Source organism: Phyllobates terribilis, unplaced genomic scaffold (genome assembly GCF_046119375.1).
Source record: "Phyllobates terribilis strain yellow unplaced genomic scaffold, ASM4611937v1 Scaffold_9__5_contigs__length_417890890, whole genome shotgun sequence".
NCBI classification, from domain to species: domain Eukaryota; kingdom Metazoa; phylum Chordata; class Amphibia; order Anura; family Dendrobatidae; genus Phyllobates; species Phyllobates terribilis.
This window is the reverse complement of record NW_027362769.1, coordinates 186,145,848-186,169,253: the sequence shown is the minus strand read 5'-3', so window position 1 is coordinate 186,169,253 and position 23,406 is coordinate 186,145,848. Positions and strand designations below refer to the sequence as shown.

Below are 23,406 nucleotides of genomic sequence, written 5' to 3'. Positions count from 1 at the left end.
TACATTCCTGATCCTGAGTTACCTCCTGTATTATACTCCAGAGCTGCACTCACTATTCTGCTGGTGCAGTCACTATGTACATACATTACATTACTGATCCTGAGTTACATCCTGTATTATACTCCAGAGCTGCACTCACTATTCTGCTGGTGCACTCACTGTGTACATACATTACATTACTGATCCTGAGTTACATCCTGTATTATACTCCAGAGCTGCACTCACTATTCTGCTGGTGCACTCACTGTGTACATACATTACATTACTGATCCTGAGTTACATCCTGTATTATACTCCAGAGCTGCACTCAATATTCTGCTGGAGCAGTCACTGTGTACATACATTACATTACTGATCCTGAGTTACACCCTGTATTATACTCCAGAGCTGCACTCACTATTCTGCTGGTGCAGTCACTGTGTACATACATTACATTACTGATCCTGAGTTACCTCCTGTATTATACTCCAGAGCTGCACTCACTATTCTGCTGGTGCAGTCACTGTGTACATACATTACATTCCTGATCCTGAGTTACATCCTGTATTATACTCCAGAGCTGCACTCACTATTCTGCTGGTGCAGTCACTGTGTACATACATTACATTACTGATCCTGAGTTACATCCTGTATTATACCCCAGAGCTGCACTCACTATTCTGCTGGTGCAGTCACTGTGTACATACATTACATTACTGATCCTGAGTTACATCCTGTAGTATACTCCAGAGCTGCACTCACTATTCTGCTGGTGGAGTCACTGTGTACATACATTACATTACTGATCCTGAGTTACATCCTGTATTATACTCCAGAGCTGCACTCACTATACTGCTGGTGCAGTCACTGTGTATATACATTACATTACTGATCCTGAGTTACCTCCTGTATTATACTCCAGAGCTGCACTCACTATTCTGCTGGTGCAGCCACTGTGTACATACATTACATTACTGATCCTGAGTTACATCCTGTATTATACTCCAGAGCTGCACTCACTATTCTGCTGGTGCAGTCACTGTGTACATACATTACATTACTGATCCTGAGTTACATCCTGTATTATACTCCAGAGCTGCACTCACTATTCTGCTGGTGCAGTCACTGTGTACATACATTACATTACTGATCCTGGGTTACATCCTGTATTATCCTCCAGAGCTGCACTCACTATTCTGCTGGTGCAGTCACTGTGTACAAACATTACATTACTGATCCTGAGTTACATCCTGTATTATACCCCAGAGCTGCACTCACTATTCTGCTGGTGCAGTCACTGTGTACATACATTACATTACTGATCCTGAGTTACATCCTGTAGTATACTCCAGAGCTGCACTCACTATTCTGCTGGTGGAGTCACTGTGTACATACATTACATTACTGATCCTGAGTTACATCCTGTATTATACTCCAGAGCTGCACTCACTATTCTGCTGGTGCAGTCACTGTGTACATACATTACATTACTGATCCTGAGTTACATCCTGTATTATACTCCAGAGCTGCACTCACTATTCTGCTGGTGCAGTCACTGTGTACATACATTACATTACTGATCCTGAGCTACCTCCTGTATTATACTCCAGAGCTGCACTCACTATTCTGCTGGTGCAGTCACTGTGTATATACATTACATTACTGATCCTGAGTTACATCCTGTATTATCCCCAGAGCTGCACTCACTATTCTGCTGGTGCAGTCACTGTGTACATACATTACATTACTAATCCTGAGTTACCTCCTGTATTATACCCCAGAGCTGCACTCACTATTCTGCTGGTGCAGTCACTGTGTACATACATTACATTACTGATCCTGAGTTACCGCCTGTATTATACTCCAGAGCTGCACTCACTATTCTGCTGGTGCAGCCACTGTGTACATACAGTACATTACTGATCCTGAGTTACATCCTGTATTATACTCCAGAGCTGCACTCACTATTCTGCTGGTGCAGTCACTGTGTACATACATTACATTACTGATCCTGAGTTACATCCTGTATTATACTCCAGAGCTGCACTCACTATTCTGCTGGTGCAGTCACTGTGTACATACATTACATTACTGATCCGGAGTTACATCCTGTATTATACTCCAGAGCTGCACTCACTATTCTGCTGGTGCAGTCACTGTGTACATACATTACATTACTGATCCTGAGTTACATCCTGTATTATACTCCAGAGCTGCACTCACTATTCTGCTGGTGCAGTCACTGTGTACATACATTACATTACTGATCCTGAGTTACATCCTGTATTATACTCCAGAGCTGCACTCACTATTCTGCTGGTGCAGTCACTGTGTACATACATTACATTACTGATCCTGAGCTACCTCCTGTATTATACTCCAGAGCTGCACTCACTATTCTGCTGGTGCAGTCACTGTGTATATACATTACATTACTGATCCTGAGTTACATCCTGTATTATCCCCAGAGCTGCACTCACTATTCTGCTGGTGCAGTCACTGTGTACATACATTACATTACTGATCCTGAGTTACATCCTGTATTATACTCCAGAGCTGCACTCACTATTCTGCTGGTGCAGTCACTGTGTATATACATTACATTACTGATCCGGAGTTACATCCTGTATTATCCCCAGAGCTGCACTCACTATTCTGCTGGTGCAGTCACTGTGTACATACATTACATTACTGATCCTGAGTTACCTCCTGTATTATACCCCAGAGCTGCACTCACTATTCTGCTGGTGCAGTCACTGTGTACATACATTACATTACTGATCCTGAGTTACATCCTGTAGTATACTCCAGAGCTTCACTCACTATTCTGCTGGTGCAGTCACTGTGTACATACATTACATTACTGATCCTGAGTTACATCCTGTATTCTACCCCAGAGCTGCACTCACTATTCTGCTGGTGCAGTCACTGTGTATATACATTGCATTACTGATCCTGAGTTACATCCTGTATTATACCCCAGAGCTGCACTCACTATTCTGCTGGTGCAGTCACTGTGTACATACATTACATTACTGATCCTGAGTTACATCCTGTATTTTCCACAGAGCTGCACTCACTATTCTGCTGGTGCAGTCACTGTGTACATACATTACATTCCTGATCCTGAGTTACCTCCTGTATTATTCTCCAGAGCTGCACTCACTATTCTGCTGGTGCAGTCACTGTGTACATACATTACATTACTGATCCTGAGTTACATCCTGTATCATCCTTCAGAGCTGCACTCACTATTCTGCTGGTGCAGTCACTGTGTACATACATTACATTACTGATCCTGAGTTAACTCCTGTATTATTCTCCAGAGCTGCACTCACTATTCTGCTGGAGCAGTCACTGTGTACATACATTACATTACTGATCCTGAGTTACATCCTGTATTATACCCCAGAGCTGCACTCACTATTCTGCTGGAGCAGTCACTGTGTGCATACATTACATTACTGATCCTGAGTTACCTCCTGTATTATTCTCCAGAGCTGCACTCACTATTCTGCTGGTGCAGTCACTGTGTACATACATTACATTACTGATCCTGAGTTACATCCTGTATTATACTCCAGAGCTGCACTCAATATTCTGCTGGAGCAGTCACTGTGTACATACATTACATTACTGATCCTGAGTTACACCCTGTATTATACTCCAGAGCTGCACTCACTATTCTGCTGGTGCAGTCACTGTGTACATACATTACATTACTGATCCTGAGTTACCTCCTATATTATACTCCAGAGCTGCACTCACTATTCTGCTGGTGCAGTCACTGTGTACATACATTACATTCCTGATCCTGAGTTACCTCCTGTATTATACTCCAGAGCTGCACTCACTATTCTGCTGGTGCAGTCACTGTGTACATACATTACATTACTGATCCTGAGTTACATCCTGTATTATACTCCAGAGCTGCACTCACTATTCTGCTGGTGCACTCACTGTGTACATACATTACATTACTGATCCTGAGTTACATCCTGTATTATACTCCAGAGCTGCACTCACTATTCTGCTGGTGCAGTCACTGTGTACATACATTACATTACTGATCCTGAGTTACATCCTGTATTATACTCCAGAGCTGCACTCACTATACTGCTGGTGCAGTCACTGTGTATATACATTACATTACTGATCCTGAGTTACCTCCTGTATTATATTCCAGAGCTGCACTCACTATTCTGCTGGTGCAGTCACTGTGTACATACATTACATTACTGATCCTGAGTTACATCCTGTATTATATTCCAGAGCTGCACTCACTATTCTGCTGGTGCAGTCACTGTGTACATACATTAAATTACTGATCCTGAGTAACATCCTGTATTATACTCCAGAGCTGCACTCACTATTCTGCTGGTGGAGTCACTGTGTACATACATTACTGATCCTGAGCTACCTCCTGTATTATACTCCAGAGCTGCACTCACTATTCTGCTGGTGCAGTCACTGTGTATATACATTACATTACTGATCCTGAGTTACATCCTGTATTATCCCCAGAGCTGCACTCACTATTCTACTGGTGCAGTCACTGTGTACATACATTACATTACTGATCCGGAGTTACATCCTGTATTATATTCCAGAGCTGCACTCACTATTCTGCTGGTGCAGTCACTGTGTACATACATTACATTACTGATCCTGAGTTACATCCTGTAGTATACTCCAGAGCTGCACTCACTATTCTGCTGGTACAGTCACTGTGTACATACATTACATTACTGATCCTGAGTTACCTCCTGTATTATACCCCAGAGCTGCACTCACTATTCTGCTGGTGCAGTCACTGTGTACATACATTACATTACTGATCCTGAGCTACCTCCTGTATTATACTCCAGAGCTGCACTCACTATTCTGCTGGTGCAGTCACTGTGTATATACATTACATTACTGATCCTGAGTTACATCCTGTATTATCCCCAGAGCTGCACTCACTATTCTGCTGGTGCAGTCACTGTGTACATACATTACATTACTGATCCTGAGTTACCTCCTGTATTATACCCCAGAGCTGCACTCACTATTCTGCTGGTGCAGTCACTGTGTACATACATTACATTACTGATCCTGAGTTACATCCTGTAGTATACTCCAGAGCTGCACTCACTATTCTGCTGGTACAGTCACTGTGTACATACATTACATTACTGATCCTGAGTTACCTCCTGTATTATACTCCAGAGCTGCACTCACTATTCTGCTGGTGCAGTCACTGTGTACATACATTACATTGCTGATCCTGAGTTACATCCTGTATTATACTTCAGAGCTGCACTCACTATTCTGCTGGTGCAGTCACTGTGTACATACATTACATTACTGATCCTGAGTTACATCCTGTATTATACTCCACAGCTGCACTCACTATTCTGCTGGTGGAGTCACTGTGTACATACATTACATTACTGATCCTGAGCTACCTCCTGTATTATACTCCAGAGCTGCACTCACTATTCTGCTGGTGCAGTTACTGTGTATATACATTACATTACTGATCCTGAGTTACATCCTGTATTATCCCCAGAGCTGCACTCACTATTCTGCTGGTGCAGTCACTGTGTACATACATTACATTACTGATCCTGAGTTACCTCCTGTATTATACCCCAGAGCTGCACTCACTATTCTGCTGGTGCAGTCACTGTGTACATACATTACATTACTGATCCTGAGTTACATCCTGTATTATACTCCAGAGCAGCACTCAATATTCTGCTGGTGCAGTCACTGTGTACATACATTACATTACTGATCCTGAGTTACATCCTGTATTATACCCCAGAGCTGCACTCTCTATTCTGCTGGTGCAGTCACTGTGTACATACATTACATTACTGATCCTGAGTTACATCCTGTATTCTACCCCAGAGCTGCACTCACTATTCTGCTGGTGCAGTCACTGTGTATATACATTGCATTACTGATCCTGAGTTACATCCTGTATTATACTCCAGAGCTGCACTCACTATTCTGCTGGTGCAGTCACTGTGTACATACATTACATTACTGATCCTGAGTTACATCCTGTATTATCCACAGAGCTGCACTCACTATTCTGCTGGTGCAGTCACTGTGTACATACATTACATTACTGATCCTGAGTTACATCCTGTATCATCCTTCAGAGCTGCACTCACTATTCTGCTGGTGCAGTCACTGTGTACATACATTACATTACTGATCCTGAGTTACATCCTGTATTATACCCCAGTGCTGCACTCACTATTCTGCTGGTGCAGTCACTGTGTACATACATAACATTACTGATCCTGAGTTACATCCTGTATCATCCTTCAGAGCTGCACTCACTATTCTGCTGGTGCAGTCACTGTGTACATACATTACATTACTGATCCTGAGTTACCTCCTGTATTATTCTCCAGAGCTGCACTCACTATTCTGCTGGTGCAGTCACTGTGTACATACATTACATTACTGATCCTGAGTTAACTCCTGTATTATTCTCCAGAGCTGCACTCACTATTCTGCTGGTGCAGTCACTGTGTACATACATTACATTACTGATCCTGAGTTAAATCCTGTATCATCCTTCAGAGCTGCACTCGCTATTCTGCTGGTGCAGTCACTGTGTACATACATTACATTACTGATCCTGAGTTACATCCTGTATTATACGACAGAGCTGCACTCACTATTCTGCTGGTGCAGTCACTGTGTACATACATTACATTACTGATCCTGAGTTACCTCCTGTATTATTCTCCAGAGCTGCAGTCACTATTCTGCTGGTGCAGTCACTGTGTACATACATTACATTACTGATCCTGAGTTAACTCCTGTATTATTCTCCAGAGCTGCACTCACTATTCTGCTGGTGCAGTCACTGTGTACATACATTACATTACTGATCCTGAGTTACATCCTGTATTATACTCCAGAGCTGCACTCACTATTCTGCTGGTGCAGTCACTGTGTACATACATTACATTACTGACCCTGAGTTACCTCCTGTATTATACTCCAGAGCTGCACTCACTATTCTGCTGGTGCAGTCACTGTGTACATACATTACATTACTGATCCTGAGTTACATCCTGTATTATACTCCAGAGCTGCACTCACTATTCTGCTGGTGCAGTCACTGTGTACATACATTACATTACTGATCCTGAGTTACATCCTGTATTATACCCCAGAGCTGCACTCACTATTCTGCTGGTGCAGTCACTGTGTACATACATTACATTACTGATCCTGAGTTACATCCTGTAGTATACTCCAGAGCTGCACTCACTATTCTGCTGGTGGAGTCACTGTGTACATACATTACATTACTGATCCGGAGTTACATCCTGTATTATACTCCAGAGCTGCACTCACTATACTGCTGGTGCAGTCACTGTGTATATACATTACATTACTGATCCTGAGTTACCTCCTGTATTATACTCCAGAGCTGCACTCACTATTCTGATGGTGCAGTCACTGTGTACATACATTACATTACTGATCCTGAGTTACATCCTGTATTATACCCCAGAGCTGCACTCACTATTCTGCTGGTGCAGTCACTGTGTGCATACATTACATTACTGATCCTGAGTTACATCCTGTAGTATACTCCAGAGCTGCACTCACTATTCTGCTGGTGGAGTCACTGTGTACATACATTACATTACTGATCCTGAGTTACATCCTGTATTATACTCCAGAGCTGCACTCACTATACTGCTGGTGCAGTCACTGTGTATATACATTACATTACTGATCCTGAGTTACCTCCTGTATTATACTCCAGAGCTGCACTCACTATTCTGCTGGTGGAGTCACTGTGTACATACATTACATTACTGATCCTGAGTTACATCCTGTATTATACCCCAGAGCTGCACTCACTATTCTGCTGGTGCAGTCACTGTGTATATACATTGCATTACTGATCCTGAGTTACATCCTGTATTATACTCCAGAGCTGCACTCACTATTCTGCTGGTGCAGTCACTGTGTACATACATTACATTACTGATCCTGAGTTACATCCTGTATTATCCACAGAGCTGCACTCACTATTCTGCTGGTGCAGTCACTGTGTACATACATTACATTACTGATCCTGAGTTACCTCCTGTATTATACCCCAGAGCTGCACTCACTATTCTGCTGGTGCAGTCACTGTGTACATACATTACATTACTGATCCTGAGTTACCTCCTGTATTATTCTCCAGAGCTGCACTCACTATTCTGCTGGTGCAGTCACTGTGTACATACATTACATTACTGATCCGGAGTTAACTCCTGTATTATTCTCCAGAGCTGCACTCACTATTCTGCTGGTGCAGTCACTGTGTACATACATTACATTACTGATCCTGAGTTACATCCTGTATCATCCTTCAGAGCTGCACTCACTATTCTGCTGGTGCAGTCACTGTGTACATACATTACATTACTGATCCTGAGTTACCTCCTGTATTATTCTCCAGAGCTGCACTCACTATTCTGCTGGTGCAGTCACTGTGTACATACATTACATTACTGATCCTGAGTTACATCCTGTATTATACCCCAGTGCTGCACTCACTATTCTGCTGGTGCAGTCACTGTGTACATACATAACATTACTGATCCTGAGTTACATCCTGTATCATCCTTCAGAGCTGCACTCACTATTCTGCTGGTGCAGTCACTGTGTACATACATTACATTACTGATCCTGAGTTACCTCCTGTATTATTCTCCAGAGCTGCACTCACTATTCTGCTGGTGCAGTCACTGTGTACATACATTACATTCCTGATCCTGAGTTACCTCCTGTATTATTCTTCAGAGCTGCACTCACTATTCTGCTGGTGCAGTCACTGTGTACATACATTACATTACTGATCCTGAGTTACATCCTGTATCATCCTTCAGAGCTGCACTCACTATTCTGCTGGTGCAGTCACTGTGTACATACATTACATTACTGATCCTGAGTTAACTCCTGTATTATTCTCCAGAGCTGCACTCACTATTCTGCTGGTGCAGTCACTGTGTACATACATTACATTCCTGATCCTGAGTTACCTCCTGTATTATTCTTCAGAGCTGCACTCACTATTCTGCTGGTGCAGTCACTGTGTGCATACATTACATTACTGATCCTGAGTTAAATCCTGTATCATCCTTCAGAGCTGCACTCGCTATTCTGCTGGTGCAGTCACTGTGTACATACATTACATTACTGATCCTGAGTTAACTCCTGTATTATTCTCCAGAGCTGCACTCACTATTCTGCTGGAGCAGTCACTGTGTACATACATTACATTACTGATCCTGAGTTACATCCTGTATTATACGACAGAGCTGCACTCACTATTCTGCTGGAGCAGTCACTGTGTGCATACATTACATTACTGATCCTGAGTTACCTCCTGTATTATTCTCCAGAGCTGCAGTCACTATTCTGCTGGTGCAGTCACTGTGTACATACATTACATTACTGATCCTGAGTTAACTCCTGTATTATTCTCCAGAGCTGCACTCACTATTCTGCTGGTGCAGTCACTGTGTACATACATTACATTACTGATCCTGAGTTACATCCTGTATTATACTCCAGAGCTGCACTCACTATTCTGCTGGTGCAGTCACTGTGTACATACATTACATTACTGACCCTGAGTTACCTCCTGTATTATACCCCAGAGCTGCACTCACTATTCTGCTGGTGCAGTCACTGTGTACATACATTACATTACTGATCCTGAGTTACATCCTCTATTATACTCCAGAGCTGCACTCACTATTCTGCTGGTGCAGGCACTGTGTACATACATTACATTACTGATCCTGAGTTACATCCTGTAGTATACTCCAGAGCTGCACTCACTATTCTGCTGGTGGAGTCACTGTGTACATACATTACATTACTGATCCTGAGTTACATCCTGTATTATACTCCAGAGCTGCACTCACTATACTGCTGGTGCAGTCACTGTGTATATACATTACATTACTGATCCTGAGTTACCTCCTGTATTATACTCCAGAGCTGCACTCACTATTCTGCTGGTGCAGTCACTGTGTACATACATTACATTACTGATCCTGAGTTACATCCTGTATTATACTCCAGAGCTGCACTCACTATACTGCTGGTGCAGTCACTGTGTATATACATTACATTACTGATCCTGAGTTACCTCCTGTATTATACTCCAGAGCTGCACTCACTATTCTGCTGGTGCAGTCACTGTGTACATACATTACATTACTGATCCTGAGTTACATCCTGTATTATACTCCAGAGCTGCACTCACTATTCTGCTGGTGCAGCCACTGTGTACATACATTACATTACTGATCCTGAGTTACATCCTGTATTATACTCCAGAGCTGCACTCACTATTCTGCTGGTGCAGTCACTGTGTACATACATTACATTACTGATCCTGAGTTACATCCTGCATTATACTCCAGAACTGCACTCACTATTCTGCTGGTGCAGTCACTGTGTACATACATTACTGATCCTGAGTTACATCCTGTATTATACTCCAGAGCTGCACTCACTATTCTGCTGGTGCAGTCACTGTGTACATACATTACATTACTGATCCTGAGTTACATCCTGTATTATACTCCAGAACTGCACTCACTATTCTGCTGGTGCAGTCACTGTGTACATACATTACATTACTGATCCTGAGTTACATCCTGCATTATACACCAGAGCTGCACTGACTATTCTGCTGGTGCAGTCACTGTGTACATACATTACTGATCCTGAGTTACATCCTGTATTATACTCCAGAACTGCACTCACTATTCTGCTGGTGCAGTCACTGTGTACATACATTACTGATCCTGAGTTACATCCTGTATTATACTCCAGAGCTGCACTCACTATTCTGCTGGTGCAATCACTGTGTACATACATTACATTACTGATCCTGAGTTACATCCTCTATTATACTCCAGAGCTGCACTCACTATTCTGCTGGTGCAGGCACTGTGTACATACATTACATTACTGATCCTGAGTTACATCCTGTAGTATACTCCAGAGCTGCACTCACTATTCTGCTGGTGGAGTCACTGTGTACATACATTACATTACTGATCCTGAGTTACATCCTGTATTATACTCCAGAGCTGCACTCACTATACTGCTGGTGCAGTCACTGTGTATATACATTACATTACTGATCCTGAGTTACCTCCTGTATTATACTCCAGAGCTGCACTCACTATTCTGCTGGTGCAGTCACTGTGTACATACATTACATTACTGATCCTGAGTTACCTCCTGTATTATACTCCAGAGCTGCACTCACTATTCTGCTGGTGCAGTCACTGTGTACATACATTACATTACTGATCCTGAGTTACATCCTGTATTATACTCCAGAGCTGCACTCACTATTCTGCTGGTGCAGCCACTGTGTACATACATTACATTACTGATCCTGAGTTACATCCTGTATTATACTCCAGAGCTGCACTCACTATTCTGCTGGTGCAGTCACTGTGTACATACATTACATTACTGATCCTGAGTTACATCCTGTATTATACTCCAGAACTGCACTCACTATTCTGCTGGTGCAGTCACTGTGTACATACATTACTGATCCTGAGTTACATCCTGTATTATACTCCAGAGCTGCACTCACTATTCTGCTGGTGCAGTCACTGTGTATATACATTACATTACTGATCCTGAGTTACATCCTGTATTATACTCCAGAGCTGCACTCACTATTCTGCTGGTGCAGTCACTATGTACATACATTACATTACTGATCCTGAGTTACATCCTGTATTATACTCCAGAGCTGCACTCTCTATTCTGCTGGTGCAGTCACTGTGTACATACATTACATTACTGATCCTGAGTTACATCCTGTATTATACCCCAGAGCTGCACTCTCTATTCTGCTGGTGCAGTCACTGTGTACATACATTACATTACTGATCCTGAGTTACCTCCTGTATTATACTCCAGAGCTGCACTCACTATTCTGCTGGTGCAGTCACTGTGTACATACATTACATTACTGATCCTGAGTTACATCCTGTATTATACTCCAGAGCTGCACTCACTATTCTGCTGGTGCAGTCACTGTGTACATACATTACATTACTGATCCTGAGTTACATCCTGTATTATACTCCAGAGCTGCACTCACTATTCTGCTGGTGCAGTCACTGTGTACATACATTACATTACTGATCCTGAGCTACCTCCTGTATTATACTCCAGAGCTGCACTCACTATTCTGCTGGTGCAGTCACTGTGTATATACATTACATTACTGATCCTGAGTTACATCCTGTATTACCCCAGAGCTGCACTCACTATTCTGCTGGTGCAGTCACTGTGTACATACATTACATTACTGATCCTGAGTTACCTCCTGTATTATACCCCAGAGCTGCACTCACTATTCTGCTGGTGCAGTCACTGTGTACATACATTACATTACTGATCCTGAGATACATCCTGTAGTATACTCCAGAGCTGCACTCACTATTCTGCTGGTGCAGTCACTATGTACATACATTACATTACTGATCCTGAGTTACATCCTGTATTATACTCCAGAGCTGCACTCTCTATTCTGCTGGTGCAGTCACTGTGTACATACATTACATTACTGATCCTGAGTTACCTCCTGTATTATACTCCAGAGCAGCACTCAATATTCTGCTGGTGCAGTCACTGTGTACATACATTACATTACTGATCCTGAGTTACATCCTGTATTATACCCCAGAGCTGCACTCTCTATTCTGCTGGTGCAGTCACTGTGTACATACATTACATTACTGATCCTGAGTTACATCCTGTAGTATACCCCAGAGCTGCACTCGCTATTCTGCTGATGCAGTCACTGTGTACATACATTACATTACTGATCCTGAGTTACATCCTGTATTCTACCCCAGAGCTGCATTCACTATTCTGCTGGTGCAGTCACTGTGTATATACATTGCATTACTGATCCTGAGTTACATCCTGTATTATACTCCAGAGCTGCACTCACTATTCTGCTGGTGCAGTCACTGTGTACATACATTACATTACTGATCCTGAGTTACATCCTGTATTATCCACAGAGCTGCACTCACTATTCTGCTGGTGCAGTCACTGTGTACATACATTACTGATCCTGAGTTACCTCCTGTATTATACCCCAGAGCTGCACTCACTATTCTGCTGGTGCAGTCACTGTGTACATACATTACATTACTGATCCTGAGTTACCTCCTGTATTATTCTCCAGAGCTGCACTCACTATTCTGCTGGTGCAGTCACTGTGTACATACATTACATTACTGATCCTGAGTTAACTCCTGTATTATTCTCCAGAGCTGCACTCACTATTCTGCTGGTGCAGTCACTGTGTACATACATTACATTACTGATCCTGAGTTACATCCTGTATCATCCTTCAGAGCTGCACTCACTATTCTGCTGGTGCAGTCACTGTGTACATACATTACATTACTGATCCTGAGTTACCTCCTGTATTATTCTCCAGAGCTGCACTCACTATTCTGCTGGTGCAGTCACTGTGTACATACATTACATTACTGATCCTGAGTTACATCCTGTATTATACTCCAGAGCTGCACTCACTATTCTGCTGGTGCAGTCACTGTGTACATACATTACATTACTGATCCTGAGTTACATCCTGTATCATCCTTCAGAGCTGCACTCACTATTCTGCTGGTGCAGTCACTGTGTACATACATTACATTACTGATCCTGAGTTACCTCCTGTATTATTCTCCAGAGCTGCACTCACTATTCTGCTGGTGCAGTCACTGTGTACATACATTACATTACTGATCCTGAGTTACATCCTGTATTATACGACAGAGCTGCACTCACTATTCTGATGGTGCAGTCACTGTGTACATACATTACATTACTGATCCTGAGTTACATCCTGTATTATACGACAGAGCTGCACTCACTATTCTGCTGGTGCAGTCACTGTGTACATACATTACATTACTGATCCTGAGTTACCTCCTGTATTATTCTCCAGAGCTGCACTCACTATTCTGCTGGAGCAGTCACTGTGTACATACATTACATTACTGATCCTGAGTTACATCCTGTATTATACGACAGAGCTGCACTCACTATTCTGATGGTGCAGTCACTGTGTACATACATTACATTACTGATCCTGAGTTAACTCCTGTATTATTCTCCAGAGCTGCACTCACTATTCTGCTGGAGCAGTCACTGTGTACATACATTACATTACTGATCCTGAGTTACATCCTGTATTATACGACAGAGCTGCACTCACTATTCTGCTGGTGCAGTCACTGTGTACATACATTACATTACTGATCCTGAGTTAACTCCTGTATTATTCTCCAGAGCTGCACTCACTATTCTGCTGGAGCAGTCACTGTGTACATACATTACATTACTGATCCTGAGTTACATCCTGTATTATACGACAGAGCTGCACTCACTATTCTGATGGTGCAGTCACTGTGTACATACATTACATTACTGATCCTGAGTTACATCCTGTATTATACCCCAGAGCTGCACTCACTATTCTGCTGGTGCAGTCACTGTGTGCATACATTACATTACTGATCCTGAGTTACATCCTGTAGTATACTCCAGAGCTGCACTCACTATTCTGCTGGTGGAGTCACTGTGTACATACATTACATTACTGATCCTGAGTTACATCCTGTATTATACTCCAGAGCTGCACTCACTATACTGCTGGTGCAGTCACTGTGTATATACATTACATTACTGATCCTGAGTTACCTCCTGTATTATACTCCAGAGCTGCACTCACTATTCTGCTGGTGCAGCCACTGTGTACATACATTACATTACTGATCCTGAGTTACATCCTGTATTATACTCCAGAGCTGCACTCACTATTCTGCTGGTGCAGTCACTGTGTACATACATTACATTACTGATCCTGAGTTACATCCTGTATTATACTCCAGAACTGCACTCACTATTCTGCTGGAGCAGTCACTGTGTACATACATTACATTACTGATCCTGAGCTACACCCTGTATTATACTCCAGAGCTGCACTCACTATTCTGCTGGTGCAGTCACTGTGTACATACATTACATTACTGATCCTGAGTTACATCCTGTATTATACTCCAGAGCTGCACTCACTATTCTGCTGGTGCAGTCACTGTGTACATACATTACATTACTGATCCTGAGTTACATCCTGTATTATACTCCAGAGCTGCACTCACTATTCTGCTGGTGCAGTCACTGTGTACATACATTACATTACTGATCCTGAGTTACATCCTGTATTATACCCCAGAGCTGCACTCACTATTCTGCTGGTGCAGCCACTGTGTACATACATTACATTACTGATCCTGAGTTACATCCTGTATTATACCCCAGAGCTGCACTCACTATTCTGCTGGTGCAGTCACTGTGTACATACATTACATTACTGATCCTGAGTTACATCCTGTATTATACTCCAGAGCTGCACTCACTATTCTGCTGGTGCAGTCACTGTGTACATACATTACATTACTGATCCTGAGTTACATCCTGTATTATACTCCAGAACTGCACTCACTATTCTGATGGTGCAGTCACTGTGTATATACATTACATTACTGATCCTGAGTTACATCCTGTATTATACCCCAGAGCTGCACTCACTATTCTGCTGGTGCAGTCACTGTGTGCATACATTACATTACTGATCCTGAGTTACATCCTGTAGTATACTCCAGAGCTGCACTCACTATTCTGCTGGTGGAGTCACTGTGTACATACATTACATTACTGATCCTGAGTTACATCCTGTATTATACTCCAGAGCTGCACTCACTATACTGCTGGTGCAGTCACTGTGTATATACATTACATTACTGATCCTGAGTTACCTCCTGTATTATACTCCAGAGCTGCACTCACTATTCTGCTGGTGCAGCCACTGTGTACATACATTACATTACTGATCCTGAGTTACATCCTGTATTATACTCCAGAGCTGCACTCACTATTCTGCTGGTGCAGTCACTGTGTACATACATTACATTACTGATCCTGAGTTACATCCTGTATTATACTCCAGAGCTGCACTCACTATTCTGCTGGTGCAGTCACTGTGTACATACATTACATTACTGATCCTGAGTTACATCCTGTATTATACTCCAGAGCTGCACTCACTATTCTGCTGGTGCAGTCACTGTGTACATACATTACATTACTGATCCTGAGTTACATCCTGTATTATACTCCAGAGCTGCACTCACTATTCTGCTGGTGCAGTCACTGTGTACATACATTACATTACTGATCCTGAGCTACCTCCTGTATTATACCCCAGAGCTGCACTCACTATTCTGCTGGTGCAGTCACTGTGTACATACATTACATTACTGATCCTGAGTTACATCCTGTAGTATACTCCAGAGCTGCACTCACTATTCTGCTGGTGCAGTCACTGTGTACATACATTACATTACTGATCCTGAGTTACATCCTGTATTCTACCCCAGAGCTGCACTCACTATTCTGCTGGTGCAGTCACTGTGTATATACATTGCATTACTGATCCTGAGTTACATCCTGTATTATACCCCAGAGCTGCACTCACTATTCTGCTGGTGCAGTCACTGTGTACATACATTACATTACTGATCCTGAGTTACATCCTGTATTATCCACAGAGCTGCACTCACTATTCTGCTGGTGCAGTCACTGTGTACATACATTACATTACTGATCCTGAGTTACCTCCTGTATTATACCCCAGAGCTGCACTCACTATTCTGCTGGTGCAGTCACTGTGTACATACATTACATTACTGATCCTGAGTTAACTCCTGTATTATTCTCCAGAGCTGCACTCACTATTCTGCTGGTGCAGTCACTGTGTACATACATTACTGATCCTGAGTTACATCCTGTATCATCCTTCAGAGCTGCACTCACTATTCTGCTGGTGCAGTCACTGTGTACATACATTACATTACTGATCCTGAGTTAACTCCTGTATTATTCTCCAGAGCTGCACTCACTATTCTGCTGGAGCAGTCACTGTGTACATACATTACATTACTGATCCTGAGTTACATCCTGTATTATACCCCAGAGCTGCACTCACTATTCTGCTGGAGCAGTCACTGTGTGCATACATTACATTACTGATCCTGAGTTACATCCTGTATCATCCTTCAGAGCTGCACTCACTATTCTGCTGGTGCAGTCACTGTGTACATACATTACATTACTGATCCTGAGTTACATCCTGTATTATACTCCAGAGCTGCACTCAATATTCTGCTGGAGCAGTCACTGTGTACATACATTACATTACTGATCCTGAGTTACACCCTGTATTATACTCCAGAGCTGCACTCACTATTCTGCTGGTGCAGTCACTGTGTACATACATTACATTACTGATCCTGAGTTACCTCCTGTATTATACTCCAGAGCTGCACTCACTATTCTGCTGGTGCAGTCACTGTGTACATACATTACATTCCTGATCCTGAGTTACATCCTGTATTATACTCCAGAGCTGCACTCACTATTCTGCTGGTGCAGTCACTGTGTACATACATTACATTACTGATCCTGAGTTACATCCTGTATTATACCCCAGAGCTGCACTCACTATTCTGCTGGTGCAGTCACTGTGTACATACATTACATTACTGATCCTGAGTTACATCCTGTAGTATACTCCAGAGCTGCACTCACTATTCTGCTGGTGGAGTCACTGTGTACATACATTACATTACTGATCCTGAGTTACATCCTGTATTATACTCCAGAGCTGCACTCACTATACTGCTGGTGCAGTCACTGTGTATATACATTACATTACTGATCCTGAGTTACCTCCTGTATTATACTCCAGAGCTGCACTCACTATTCTGCTGGTGCAGTCACTGTGTACATACATTACATTACTGATCCTGAGTTACATCCTGTATTATACTCCAGAGCTGCACTCACTATTCTGCTGGTGCAGTCACTGTGTACATACATTACATTACTGATCCTGAGTTATATCCTGTATTATACTCCAGAGCTGCACTCACTATTCTGCTGGTGCAGTCACTGTGTACATACATTACATTACTGATCCTGGGTTACATCCTGTATTATACTCCAGAGCTGCACTCACTATTCTGCTGGTGCAGTCACTGTGTACAAGCATTACATTACTGATCCTGAGTTACATCCTGTATTATACCCCAGAGCTGCACTCACTATTCTGCTGGTGCAGTCACTGTGTACATACATTACATTACTGATCCTGAGTTACATCCTGTATTATACTCCAGAGCTGCACTCACTATTCTGCTGGTGCAGTCACTGTGTACATACATTACATTACTGATCCTGAGTTACATCCTGTATTATACTCCAGAGCTGCACTCACTATTCTGCTGGTGCAGTCACTGTGTACATACATTACATTACTGATCCTGAGCTACCTCCTGTATTATACTCCAGAGCTGCACTCACTATTCTGCTGGTGCAGTCACTGTGTATATACATTACATTACTGATCCTGAGTTACATCCTGTATTATCCCCAGAGCTGCACTCACTATTCTGCTGGTGCAGTCACTGTGTACATACATTACATTACTGATCCTGAGTTACCTCCTGTATTATACCCCAGAGCTGCACTCACTATTCTGCTGGTGCAGTCATTGTGTACATACATTACATTACTGATCCTGAGTTACATCCTGTATTATACTCCAGAGCTGCACTCACTATACTGCTGATGCAGTCACTGTGTATATACATTACATTACTGATCCTGAGTTACCGCCTGTATTATACTCCAGAGCTGCACTCAATATTCTGCTGGTGCAGTCACTGTGTACATACATTACATTACTGATCCTGAGTTACATCCTGTATTATCCCCAGAGCTGCACTCACTATTCTGCTGGTGCAGTCACTGTGTACATACATTACATTACTGATCCTGAGTTACCTCCTGTATTATACCCCAGAGCTGCACTCACTATTCTGCTGGTGCAGTCACTGTGTACATACATTACATTACTGATCCTGAGTTACATCCTGTAGTATACTCCAGAGCTTCACTCACTATTCTGCTGGTGCAGTCACTGTGTACATACATTACATTACTGATCCTGAGTTACATCCTGTATTATACCCCAGAGCTGCACTCACTATTCTGCTGGTGCAGTCACTGTGTACATACATTACATTACTGATCCTGAGTTACATCCTGTATTATCCACAGAGCTGCACTCACTATTCTGCTGGTGCAGTCACTGTGTACATACATTACATTCCTGATCCTGAGTTACCTCCTGTATTATTCTCCAGAGCTGCACTCACTATTCTGCTGGTGCAGTCACTGTGTACATACATTACATTACTGATCCTGAGTTACATCCTGTATCATCCTTCAGAGCTGCACTCACTATTCTGCTGGTGCAGTCACTGTGTACATACATTACATTACTGATCCTGAGTTAACTCCTGTATTATTCTCCAGAGCTGCACTCACTATTCTGCTGGAGCAGTCACTGTGTACATACATTACATTACTGATCCTGAGTTACATCCTGTATTATACCCCAGAGCTGCACTCACTATTCTGCTGGAGCAGTCACTGTGTGCATACATTACATTACTGATCCTGAGTTACCTCCTGTATTATTCTCCAGAGCTGCACTCACTATTCTGCTGGTGCAGTCACTGTGTACATACATTACATTACTGATCCTGAGTTAACTCCTGTATTATTCTCCAGAGCTGCACTCACTATTCTGCTGGTGCAGTCACTGTGTACATACATTACATTACTGATCCTGAGTTACATCCTGTATTATACTCCAGAGCTGCACTCAATATTCTGCTGGAGCAGTCACTGTGTACATACATTACATTACTGATCCTGAGTTACACCCTGTATTATACTCCAGAGCTGCACTCACTATTCTGCTGGTGCAGTCACTGTGTACATACATTACATTACTGATCCTGAGTTACCTCCTATATTATACTCCAGAGCTGCACTCACTATTCTGCTGGTGCAGTCACTGTGTACATACATTACATTCCTGATCCTGAGTTACCTCCTGTATTATACTCCAGAGCTGCACTCACTATTCTGCTGGTGCAGTCACTGTGTACATACATTACATTACTGATCCTGAGTTACATCCTGTATTATACTCCAGAGCTGCACTCACTATTCTGCTGGTGCACTCACTGTGTACATACATTACATTACTGATCCTGAGTTACATCCTGTATTATACTCCAGAGCTGCACTCACTATTCTGCTGGTGCACTCACTGTGTACATACATTACATTACTGATCCTGAGTTACATCCTGTATTATACTCCAGAGCTGCACTCACTATTCTGCTGGTGCAGTCACTGTGTACATACATTACATTACTGATCCGGAGTTACATCCTGTATTATACTCCAGAGCTGCACTCACTATTCTGCTGGTGCAGTCACTGTGTACATACATTACTGATCCTGAGTTACATCCTGTATTATACTCCAGAGCTGCACTCACTATTCTGCTGGTGCAGTCACTGTGTACATATATTACATTACTGATCCTGAGTTACATCCTGTATTATACTCCAGAGCTGCACTCACTATTCTGCTGGTGCAGTCACTGTGTACATACATTACATTACTGATCCTGAGCTACCTCCTGTATTATACTCCAGAGCTGCACTCACTATTCTGCTGGTGCAGTCACTGTGTATATACATTACATTACTGATCCTGAGTTACATCCTGTATTATCCCCAGAGCTGCACTCACTATTCTGCTGGTGCAGTCACTGTGTACATACATTACATTACTGATCCTGAGTTACATCCTGTATTATACTCCAGAGCTGCACTCACTATTCTGCTGGTGCAGTCACTGTGTATATACATTACATTACTGATCCTGAGTTACATCCTGTATTATCCCCAGAGCTGCACTCACTATTCTGCTGGTGCAGTCACTGTGTACATACATTACATTACTGATCCTGAGTTACCTCCTGTATTATACCCCAGAGCTGCACTCACTATTCTGCTGGTGCAGTCACTGTGTACATACATTACATTACTGATCCTGAGTTACATCCTGTAGTATACTCCAGAGCTTCACTCACTATTCTGCTGGTGCAGTCACTGTGTACATACATTACATTACTGATCCTGAGTTACATCCTGTATTCTACCCCAGAGCTGCACTCACTATTCTGCTGGTGCAGTCACTGTGTATATACATTGCATTACTGATCCTGAGTTACATCCTGTATTATACCCCAGAGCTGCACTCACTATTCTGCTGGTGCAGTCACTGTGTACATACATTACATTACTGATCCTGAGTTACATCCTGTATTATCCACAGAGCTGCACTCACTATTCTGCTGGTGAAGTCACTGTGTACATACATTACATTCCTGATCCTGAGTTACCTCCTGTATTATTCTCCAGAGCTGCACTCACTATTCTGCTGGTGCAGTCACTGTGTACATACATTACATTACTGATCCTGAGTTACATCCTGTATCATCCTTCAGAGCTGCACTCACTATTCTGCTGGTGCAGTCACTGTGTACATACATTACATTACTGATCCTGAGTTAACTCCTGTATTATTCTCCAGAGCTGCACTCACTATTCTGCTGGAGCAGTCACTGTGTACATACATTACATTACTGATCCTGAGTTACATCCTGTATTATACCCCAGAGCTGCACTCACTATTCTGCTGGAGCAGTCACTGTGTGCATACATTACATTACTGATCCTGAGTTACCTCCTGTATTATTCTCCAGAGCTGCACTCACTATTCTGCTGGTGCAGTCACTGTGTACATACATTACATTACTGATCCTGAGTTAACTCCTGTATTATTCTCCAGAGCTGCACTCACTATTCTGCTGGTGCAGTCACTGTGTACATACATTACATTACTGATCCTGAGTTACATCCTGTATTATACTCCAGAGCTGCACTCAATATTCTGCTGGAGCAGTCACTGTGTACATACATTACATTACTGATCCTGAGTTACACCCTGTATTATACTCCAGAGCTGCACTCACTATTCTGCTGGTGCAGTCACTGTGTACATACATTACATTACTGATCCTGAGTTACCTCCTATATTATACTCCAGAGCTGCACTCACTATTCTGCTGGTGCAGTCACTGTGTACATACATTACATTCCTGATCCTGAGTTACCTCCTGTATTATACTCCAGAGCTGCACTCACTATTCTGCTGGTGCAGTCACTATGTACATACATTACATTACTGATCCTGAGTTACATCCTGTATTATACTCCAGAGCTGCACTCACTATTCTGCTGGTGCACTCACTGTGTACATACATTACATTACTGATCCTGAGTTACATCCTGTATTATACTCCAGAGCTGCACTCAATATTCTGCTGGAGCAGTCACTGTGTACATACATTACATTACTGATCCTGAGTTACACCCTGTATTATACTCCAGAGCTGCACTCACTATTCTGCTGGTGCAGTCACTGTGTACATACATTACATTACTGATCCTGAGTTACCTCCTGTATTATACTCCAGAGCTGCACTCACTATTCTGCTGGTGCAGTCACTGTGTACATACATTACATTCCTGATCCTGAGTTACATCCTGTATTATACCCCAGAGCTGCACTCACTATTCTGCTGGTGCAGTCACTGTGTACATACATTACATTACTGATCCTGAGTTACATCCTGTAGTATACTCCAGAGCTGCACTCACTATTCTGCTGGTGGAGTCACTGTGTACATACATTACATTACTGATCCTGAGTTACATCCTGTATTATACTCCAGAGCTGCACTCACTATACTGCTGGTGCAGTCACTGTGTATATACATTACATTACTGATCCTGAGTTACCTCCTGTATTATACTCCAGAGCTGCACTCACTATTCTGCTGGTGCAGCCACTGTGTACATACATTACATTACTGATCCTGAGTTACATCCTGTATTATACTCCAGAGCTGCACTCACTATTCTGCTGGTGCAGTCACTGTGTACATACATTACATTACTGATCCTGAGTTACATCCTGTATTATACTCCAGAGCTGCACTCACTATTCTGCTGGTGCAGTCACTGTGTACATACATTACATTACTGATCCTGGGTTACATCCTGTATTATCCTCCAGAGCTGCACTCACTATTCTGCTGGTGCAGTCACTGTGTACAAACATTACATTACTGATCCTGAGTTACCTCCTGTATTATACCCCAGAGCTGCACTCACTATTCTGCTGGTGCAGTCACTGTGTACATACATTACATTACTGATCCTGAGTTACATCCTGTAGTATACTCCAGAGCTGCACTCACTATTCTGCTGGTGGAGTCAC

The 23,406-nt window shown here is 42.6% G+C and overlaps 1 protein-coding gene across 1 annotated transcript in view; it reads left to right on the top strand.

The window, feature by feature from the left end:
• The window catches only part of CLASP1 (cytoplasmic linker associated protein 1), a 251,238-nt gene that overhangs the window by 174,204 nt on the left and 53,628 nt on the right, over positions 1-23,406 (top strand). The window lies entirely within an intron of this gene.